The sequence below is a fragment of the Morone saxatilis genome, unplaced genomic scaffold (assembly GCF_004916995.1).
Source record: "Morone saxatilis isolate NCDOM2014 unplaced genomic scaffold, NCSU_SB_2.0 Contig8, whole genome shotgun sequence".
In the NCBI taxonomy this organism is placed as follows: Eukaryota; Metazoa; Chordata; class Actinopteri; family Moronidae; genus Morone; species Morone saxatilis.
Genome location: NW_023340257.1, coordinates 4,745,198 through 4,754,220, shown reverse-complemented (window position 1 = coordinate 4,754,220; position 9,023 = coordinate 4,745,198).

Below are 9,023 nucleotides of genomic sequence, written 5' to 3'. Positions count from 1 at the left end.
GCCATCACAGTTTGGCCCTTGTCATAGTTGCTCAAATCCTCTTTTTCCTGCTTCTAACATATCAACTTGAGGACATAATGTTCACTTGCTGCCTGATATATCCCACCGACAGGTGCCATGATAAACAGATAATCAGTGATATTCACTTCACCTGTCATAATCTTAGGGGTGATGGTGTATAGCAATAAGTGTGATAGCAACTTGAAGCCACCAGTGAACATACACTGAAAAAGTGAAGTAGGAGACATCTTGTGTCCAGTAGGAAAACTTTAGAAATAAGCAGAATTAGCATATTCAAAGATTCTGGAATTTTAATGAAGTAGAAAGTGTAGATGCCTTTTTATGGAAATTATTCCTTTTTTGTGGAAAAACATCTTAGACACACATTATTGTTCCAAGCATTTGTATTAATATATCTCTGGAGAGGATCTTTTCTCAAATGCGCAAATGTGCTCAAACATATATTAATTTGGATTTACAGTTTATCAAACCCCTTCTTGATACTACCTGTGGCTGGCACAATTCAACAATAGCTGTTATTTATGTATGTAATTCCCTCTCTATATAATAGTTTTCATTGTAAGGGTGGAGTCAACTTTTGTACCTATAGACAAAGGATTCAAAGGAAATGATGTATGCACTTACAAAAGCACAGATTTCCCATTATGTGGAAGACCACATTTAATTATGACTTCTGTGTGACTCAGTAACACAGATGACAGTGCTGACTGTTTTCTTCACTCTTCTTCATTAAAACAAAGTAACGTGATGAATCCAATCCTGTCTCTTAGAAATTACGTTTATATGCCACTAATTTGTTTTCCCCAAATCATGTTGTGACAGGAAACGCAATGGCTGTCTGGATGCTCACCAGCCACATTAGTATGAGTGAAGGAAGTGCTTCATTTTTGTACCGCATAGAAATGGTGGTTGAGATGGATGGTGGCTGTAGGAAGCTCAGGACTTTGACACTGAAGACCAGGGTTTGCATCCTATTTCTGTGTGGGATTAGGTTTAGGCAACAAATGGACATTGGTTGAGGTTATGGAGAAATTGTGGGTATTTTGAGTTTTTCAATATTTATTAAGGACTAACCTTATCCCAGTGCTTTCGATGCCTTAATATAATCATAAAAAGTATTATTCATGCTTCAGTTGCTAATGGATAATGTATTGCAAGACGTTTTACTCGTATGTTCAGTATTAACATTTTATCCCAATCTGTTTGGCTTTACTGTACACACAAATATACACAATTTGCTATTTTTCTGCTACATTTCTGACAGACCACCAACTCAGAGTGTTTACCCATTGCATGATATACGTGCCATTTTGAATGGAACTCTGGGACTGTATAATTAAAGTGCACTTGCTGTTGCCATCCCACAAATGCTGCCAAATCAACCACAACTTCTTAAAGAATATAACCATGATTTTAAGAGACTAAATGTGAACACATAGCAGTGCTAAAGCTGAATGGTATTAGTTTTAATGATATGTGTCTAAGAATGCCTGCTTTAAATCTTTTTTTTTTTGTTAAAAATGTACAAGAAATATAACACAACATAGGCGTACTGCATTTAAGCAGTGTATCAGGGTCTATTGCCTGGAAGACTGTGTACAGCTACAAATCATTATGTAACAAAAACATATTCCCAAGTAGCACCACAAAGAAATGCTGTAGTTAATCTAACATTATGAATTTGCACACTACACATCCAAAGGCAAATTGAAATATCCTTACACACACACAGAGACACATGCAAATCAACACAATACTTAAAACAGAATAGTTTTTCGACTTAATGTTTTGTAGGTTTTCTGTTTTTCTTTCAGTAAAAATATAGGCTGTGTAATTAAACCACTAACTAGCTATGCATTACAGCCCATTCTTTAAATAATGCTACTTGCACTGTATCACCCAAGCTCAAGTGTGAGTATGGAGCAGTAATGACTGAATACTAGTTTGAGTTTTGAAATCTCTACTCAAAACCTCCATCAAAGTGTCCCTTGTATATCCATCCTGGCGCAGAGACACAAGCCCGAGGTGTAAATTATCACACAGAGACAGTTCTGGTGATAATTGACTGAAGGAATGCCAGGCACTTACTGATGAACATGGAAACACTCCACTGTGCATCTCCAAATGGCTTTAGCGAGCTAATGGTGGTGTGGGAAAAATGAGCTCACATAAGGCAGGGGAGGTAATGTAGCTTCCAGCTCAGCTCATTTTCTCCAAACGAAAGAGATAATCTGGACCCCCCGAAGGCTTTCGAGATTGAAAGCTTCGCAAGCGGAAAGGCCAAATAACTAAGAGAAATTAGACATGAACCTGGGCCAAAGTCTTCTCATTCCGCTCCCACGTCACGCGTCAGAGGCAGTGACGGATGTTCACGAGCCTTACAGTGAGAAATAAATGTGATGTAACCTTCTACCTTTCCCTTTATTTTTTGACTCTTTCCCACATTGCCCTTACATCACTTCTTTTTTCACTCATCCTTGTCTTCTTCCTTTTCCCCGCATCAGTGTTTTCTGTAGAGGGCGCAGACAGAAATGCACAATGTTTGTGACAACTGGAGCACTTTCCATCTCTACCCAGATGGACTGGCAACCAACTGTCTCAGCAGAACAGGCTTTCGTTCCTACCAGCAGCTCCTCTTCTCCCCTCCCCTCTCCTCGCCTCGCTGAAACCTGCACAGCAATTGCTGGGAAGGGTTTAAAAGCAGGAACAAAGACAGAATGTACCAAATTTTATATATATATATAGTTATATATACATATATTTATATATTTGTTCTTAATATATGTTGTTTGTATATCTGGAGTTTGCAACAAAATAATTTCCCCCTGGGATTATTAAAGTATATCTGATTCTGATTCTGAAATATTAGGAAATACATAGAACAATATATCATACATCGTCACACACTGCTGTAACTTATCATGAAGGCGACTGAAGTCAGCGTTTTTTTTTGTGCAGTGGAAACCATTGAATTTGTAAGCAGATGATAGGGAAGATGAGGAGTAAGAGAGCCACATTTTTATTATGACTTTTTGTGGAGCAATGGCTGCTACTTCTGTAGTAGTGTCGTGTGTGTGGATGCAGAGTGATAGATCATGAAACAGATTTCATCCAAAATTTCAGGATGTCAAGGGCTACTTTTATCTGTCAGCGTCTCTCCATAAGACTTGCAGCAAGGCGTTTTAGCAAAAGTTGACCTGTATCTGCTTTAGGACCAGATCTGAAAGTGGCCCAAATCAGAATTGAAAAGATCAGATTCATTGTGATTTGTGCTGTTCACACTGTTAAAAAAAAAAACAGATCTTAGTCACATATGAGCAGAAAAATCCGGTCACTTGTGCCGGCAGTCTGAACATGCCATAAAGGAAAAAGATGTCAAATTTATGAAGAATGTGAGAAAACTATATCACATGACCGAAGATCCCAAGGTCACATGGTAAAGCTGGATAAAACAGTATTTATACTAGACTGAGATGTTAAAGTTTGTGTGAAAGCTTGTGAATTAAAGGTCCACTATGTAACATTAAGGAGGATCTATTGGCAGAAATGAAATATAACATTCATAGGTATGTTTTCAGTAGTGTCACCTGTATATGGGAATCGTTGTGTTTTTGTTACCTTTTTTTGTTACCTTAGAATGAGCTTTTATATACAGAGGGAGTGGGTCCTCTTCCTCGGAGTCCACCATGTTGAACCACCATGTTTCTACAGTAGCCCAGAATGGTCAAACCCAACACTGGCTGTAGGTAGGGCCTTTTGTGTTTTTGGCGAGTTTCGCAACCAGTGTAGTTTCTCCTACACACTTCAAAGCCCGTTTTCATTCTCATGTTGTTAAATACAGGTGCCAGCGATGTTCAGTTAGTTGCAATATGAAACTCCCCCACTAGACGCCACTTAATCTTGCAGACTGATCCTTTTAATGTCCACTGAAGCTTCCGCTCTACTTATGAGAGAAAATTAAAGCAGACAAAAAACGATTACGAGACTGAAATAAATAAATAAAAATAAATGCTATATTTCTAAAATTATGTTTCTCTAAATATGCTGTATACAACTTAAAAGAGCATTATAGTAATCGGTACCCCAACACACAAACACAGGAGTGAGTACAGGGCAAAGTAATCTTTTCCCTCCATCTCCTTTCTTTGACGGGCCTGGCCCTACACTGCAGAATGCGAATCTGGACACCCTTTCCCCGGCTGATCCCCCAGGACCCACAGCCCTTTCCAGCTCCACATAGGAAGCCCCATGCATTATGTATCACCATCCAGGCCTATTTCAGAGCAGAGAAGCAAAAAATAGATAGAAACACAGAGCTTCCCGCAATCATTCCCACAGTTGCTTATGTTTCTGAGGAAAACGAGGTCTCGTTCCAACCATACGGAATTACCAAGAGGAAAACATGAAATATTTAGCATTGTCATCCCCTTCCTCCCCCTCTCTATTTTTTGGCTCAAACTTCCTGAGGGGAAAAAAGTAAAAAAAAAAAAAGTGAAAGATGGCAGAGAGCTCACAGTGTGTTTTCTTCCTATGATTATCTGAATGCTCCTTTTTTGGGGGGAGAGGTGGTGAGGAAGAACCGACGTGGATTGGTGGAGGTCAGGATCGCAAGATTTCTCCTCAGGGGATGGGATGACACACGCAGAGGTGGAACATGGGATTTGATTTATGCTCCTTGGAAGTAGTGAGGAGAACGGGCTCGGGGTGCGGGCTGGTATAGGTCAGATCAAAGCAGACGTGTAGCAGAGTGATGATGGTCAGGCGTGGTGAGGCATTTAGCATGCATAAATGCACCAACAACCACAAGCAAGTGCGTAGAGTACATGCATGCATTCATGACAGGATACAACAGAGAGCATTTTTTTTAAGACAGGGGCATTTGTATGAAGCAGCACACACCTACACACAGGGTGACCTTGACACAATATCCTCCACAGGTACCTCCCTCTGAAAATGTGTCTGTGGCACCTGAATGGGCCTCGTCTATTGACATCAAGGCTGTCCAACCTGCAGACCTATTATTTTCTGCTCTCCAAAGGACTGCACACTATAAAATGCTCTGGCAGTCACCTATAGCTTTTGTCCTCTGTCTGAAATTGTGAGGGGTTTTTGAGTATGAAAATGTAATATTTTCTGTGTGTGTGTGTGCAGACATGCATTCCTTCTGTATGTGCAATCTCCTCTAACATGGCTACTTTTCATCTTATACTGATGCATGTAACGCCACTGCTGAGCTTCTTTTTTTTCCCCATAAGGAGGATAAAAGCAAAAATCACTGTGTGGGAACACTGGGGGCCCTTTCAATTCTCTCTGGGACATCAAAGCACACTGCAAGATGCTGCACTATTAGAGTCCATGGGTGGGATGGAAAATATATTACAATATCTCCCCTCTGCTGAAATCCATGACAAGGGTTTCATAACAAAGAGCAGACTTCTCTCAGTCATTTGTCTCCTCTGAGGATTGTGATTAATCTAACCTTTGATGTTTTGAAACAACAGGGAGGAGGAAGAGATGAGGGGGCCGCTGGGGGGAGCTGCACAGGGATGTAAAGACTCAGTAATACACTGCTTTGAATGCCACGCTAATGAAGCAAATTGAATTGAATCGCACAGGATATTGAAACTGTATTGCAGAGAGTGACACAGCATGCAAGCGCAATGCACAACAGCACACTGTTAAAAGATTAGGTTGAGACAGGAAGATAAAAAACTCAACTCTCAGAGGGAGAGGGGAGGAATGAAGAGTCGTAGGAAATAGAACCGCGGGATTACTTTACAGCCCGTCAAGCACTGTGTATGATGTGTGTTTAAAATGAGATGCGGTGCGTATCAAACACGTCCTTTGTTGTAATTCACAGAGCAGATGTGCTGGAAGGTGTGAACTGCAGAAATGTTGGAACGCTCACACACTAACACACAGACATGTATGATCAACTTACAGACGAAATGCAGAGTGTGTATGTGCGGGTGTGTGTGTGCCTCCAAGGTTATGAGGCGCAGGAAGTGCCATTAGGTGTGAATTAGGCAGAATTAAAAATGAATCCGCTGTCATGCATTATTAAAACTACCCTAATTGCATTTGCATAAGTTCATGGGATGCACGTGTGCAAACATGCAAGCATGTGTGTGCATGTGCAAGTGGATGCAGACTATCTTTCTTATAGGATTGCATGTCATTTTCTGAATCATAAAAGTTTCAAATTCTCTTTTTTTCCTCTTTATCTTGATGTTTGCTGTAAACCCGTTATTGTCTCTCTTTAACCTGTTCTTACAAATTCCTTCCAGTTCACCTGACGAAACCAAAACAGGCCACAGAGAACAGATTTTCCACCAAGCCGGCCCTCGGTTACCAGATGGCTCTGTGTCATCTTAACTTTGATCACAGTGTAACGTGGTACTATTTTGCACAGAGCACAGGGTATTGCTACCTCTTTGCACAATGAGCTCTGACTTACACTTATGTAGCAACATTGCCCCTGTGTGGTGAAAGGGACAAAATGTTCATCCTATCCTGAGGTTTGAGTTGTCATGATATCAAAATTTGTGTTTGTGGTAATAGTCACCATCATTCCTAATAGTATGATTAATAGACGTTTTTAAATGTCATGGAAATGTGTATGAAGATAGGTGGGGTCAATTGATTTTTTGTAATACAGATACAGTACTGTACTATAAGTTACAAATCACAACAATACATTAAAGGTCTGGACAGCCCAGAAGGGACAAAGCAGACACTAATTCTAGATAGGGGTGTATTCACTCTCCTTTTAACGGACCAGTGTGTAGGATTTAGTGGCACTTAGCAGTGGAGTTATTGCAACAATACCACTCGCCTTGCAAGCATGTAGGAGAAACTATGATGGCTGTGAAACTCCCGTAAAAATGGTCATGGTTCAACATGGCTGTTTCTGTAGAAGAGACCAATTTAAGGAAGTATGGATCTACTTTACCTCCCAACTGGCTCCCTATGTCGTTATCATCTATTGGTAAGCTAGCTGTATGGAGGTGCAGCTCCAGCAGGTCAGGGAGGATGGATGGGTCTAACAAACAAAAGACTTCCACCCAGGAGAGCCCTGTTGGTGCCCCGTGTCCAATCAAAAGTAAGCTTAATTTATGTATTACTAGAAGTTTTCAGCTAATTATGAAACTGTCTCAATGTAATACTGATGCCTCTATATGACCCACATAAACAACCAAAAATGCCGGTTCAGATTAAAATCAATAAAACAAGGTCGTAGAAACACTGGTGGTTTTGTCCACAGGGGTCCTTTTACATAACAAACTTAAGTCTACAGTTCATTTATCAGTGACAATAATATGCATGCATGCATGCAGTGATTAATACCTAACGGGACTTTCACAACAAAAGCGATAGTTACAGTATATTGTGCAGAGCAAGGCCACTATTTCCAATGGAGAGATCAGCCACTCTCTCGGGCAGTCAGGCATAAATTTTTTCTCCATAGAAGAATGGAGTTGCTTCTCAGAAAAAGAAAAAAAAAAGTGTCATTAATCACATGGCAACAAGTAATCTATTGAATATATGTTATATATTTATAAATATTAAATGTAGGTAAAGAGTTTAAATGAATGACCAAGGCTATGACAATGAGTTTTCTTCCAGAGAAACCTGGACCTAACATGGAGGAACATACTGCCATGAGTGAATGATTTCCTCTCACCATCACTTCCAGATACTAAGAGGTGGAAAGGCAAGTTTAGTATCAGCACTCATATTTTAGGATTGCTGCTTGAAACAGTTCTCCAAACTGCCAAAATTCCAGTTATTAGCGTCATATTTTTGCTGTCACTTGGCTCAACTGAGTACAAACATAGCACACCGAGATTCGAAATTTACTGAGATGTTTTTGCACATTTTCTATCTGTTTGATTAATGTATGCGCGGGCCGTCACGCTCGCGACACCTGCTCTGACAGCTGAACGGTACAGCAGCTGTAATTGGTCACAGTAGCTCATATGTGGTGCCCTTTTCAAACTACAGTCAGACCAGACACCAGTGCCAGCCTCAACTCGCTCTCCCTTGGCAAGTCCAATACTCTCTTATTACTTTTTTTTATTCATGCGGGGAGCTTTTTATGCTGAGCGTGCATGTCAGGGACGTTTAATGAAGTTTGGGGCCGCTGCAATAAAAGTGTTTTTAAATGTTAAAGCTCTGTCGATTGTTCTGTAAGAGAAGCTGATTATTCGAGTACGCTGTGGCTTTTTATGCTGCCAAATGGCTGTTTACTGGCTGGTAGCTGAAGTTCAATGCCCCACACATGACCATATGGGGCGTGATATCTTAACATGAATTGGTCTGGGTGATAATCCATCCTTTATTGGCATCAGTGGAACCATATTCTAATCATTTTTACAGAGTTCTGTTGTCCAAATTAATGAATCTGAGGAAATTGTGAACAACTACATAATACATAATGCAATTTTATTGATTTTGAGTGGTTTGCCCAGACTTGAGTAGGAGGCACAAATGAAACTTGATAAAATCATAGCTGCATTAAATTTACCTGAAATGCATTTAGATGCAACATGAGATCCCCTTTGTGTATCGTTGTAAGACTGAGAGCAGCTTCACTCTGTAGCTTCTGTAATGAGTCTATTGTCAGGTCCAATGTGTGAAGCACAATGTGTACAGTGTGATGTAGCCAACACAAACAATACATCCCATACAGGCAGGGAGTCCACATAACGAGCTAACACCATCGATCCAGAAAGTGCTGAAATCACTGATGTTTACGAGCCCAGTGGAGGAATATCAAACCAAATGCCAACGTCTGCTGAAGTTTTTTAGTGCAAACACATCAATTATGCTTCTGTGTAATAGTACTTGTCCACAGGATGAGTCATTTTAATGCTTCTGGTAAGGCTCAGGTGTGTTTTGAGAGACAGGCCATCACGGTTGCCACTCCTCATTTGCAGGAAGTTGAGGTCTGCACTAATTTATGCATGACCACCGCTGGACTGGCCATCGGGCATACCGGG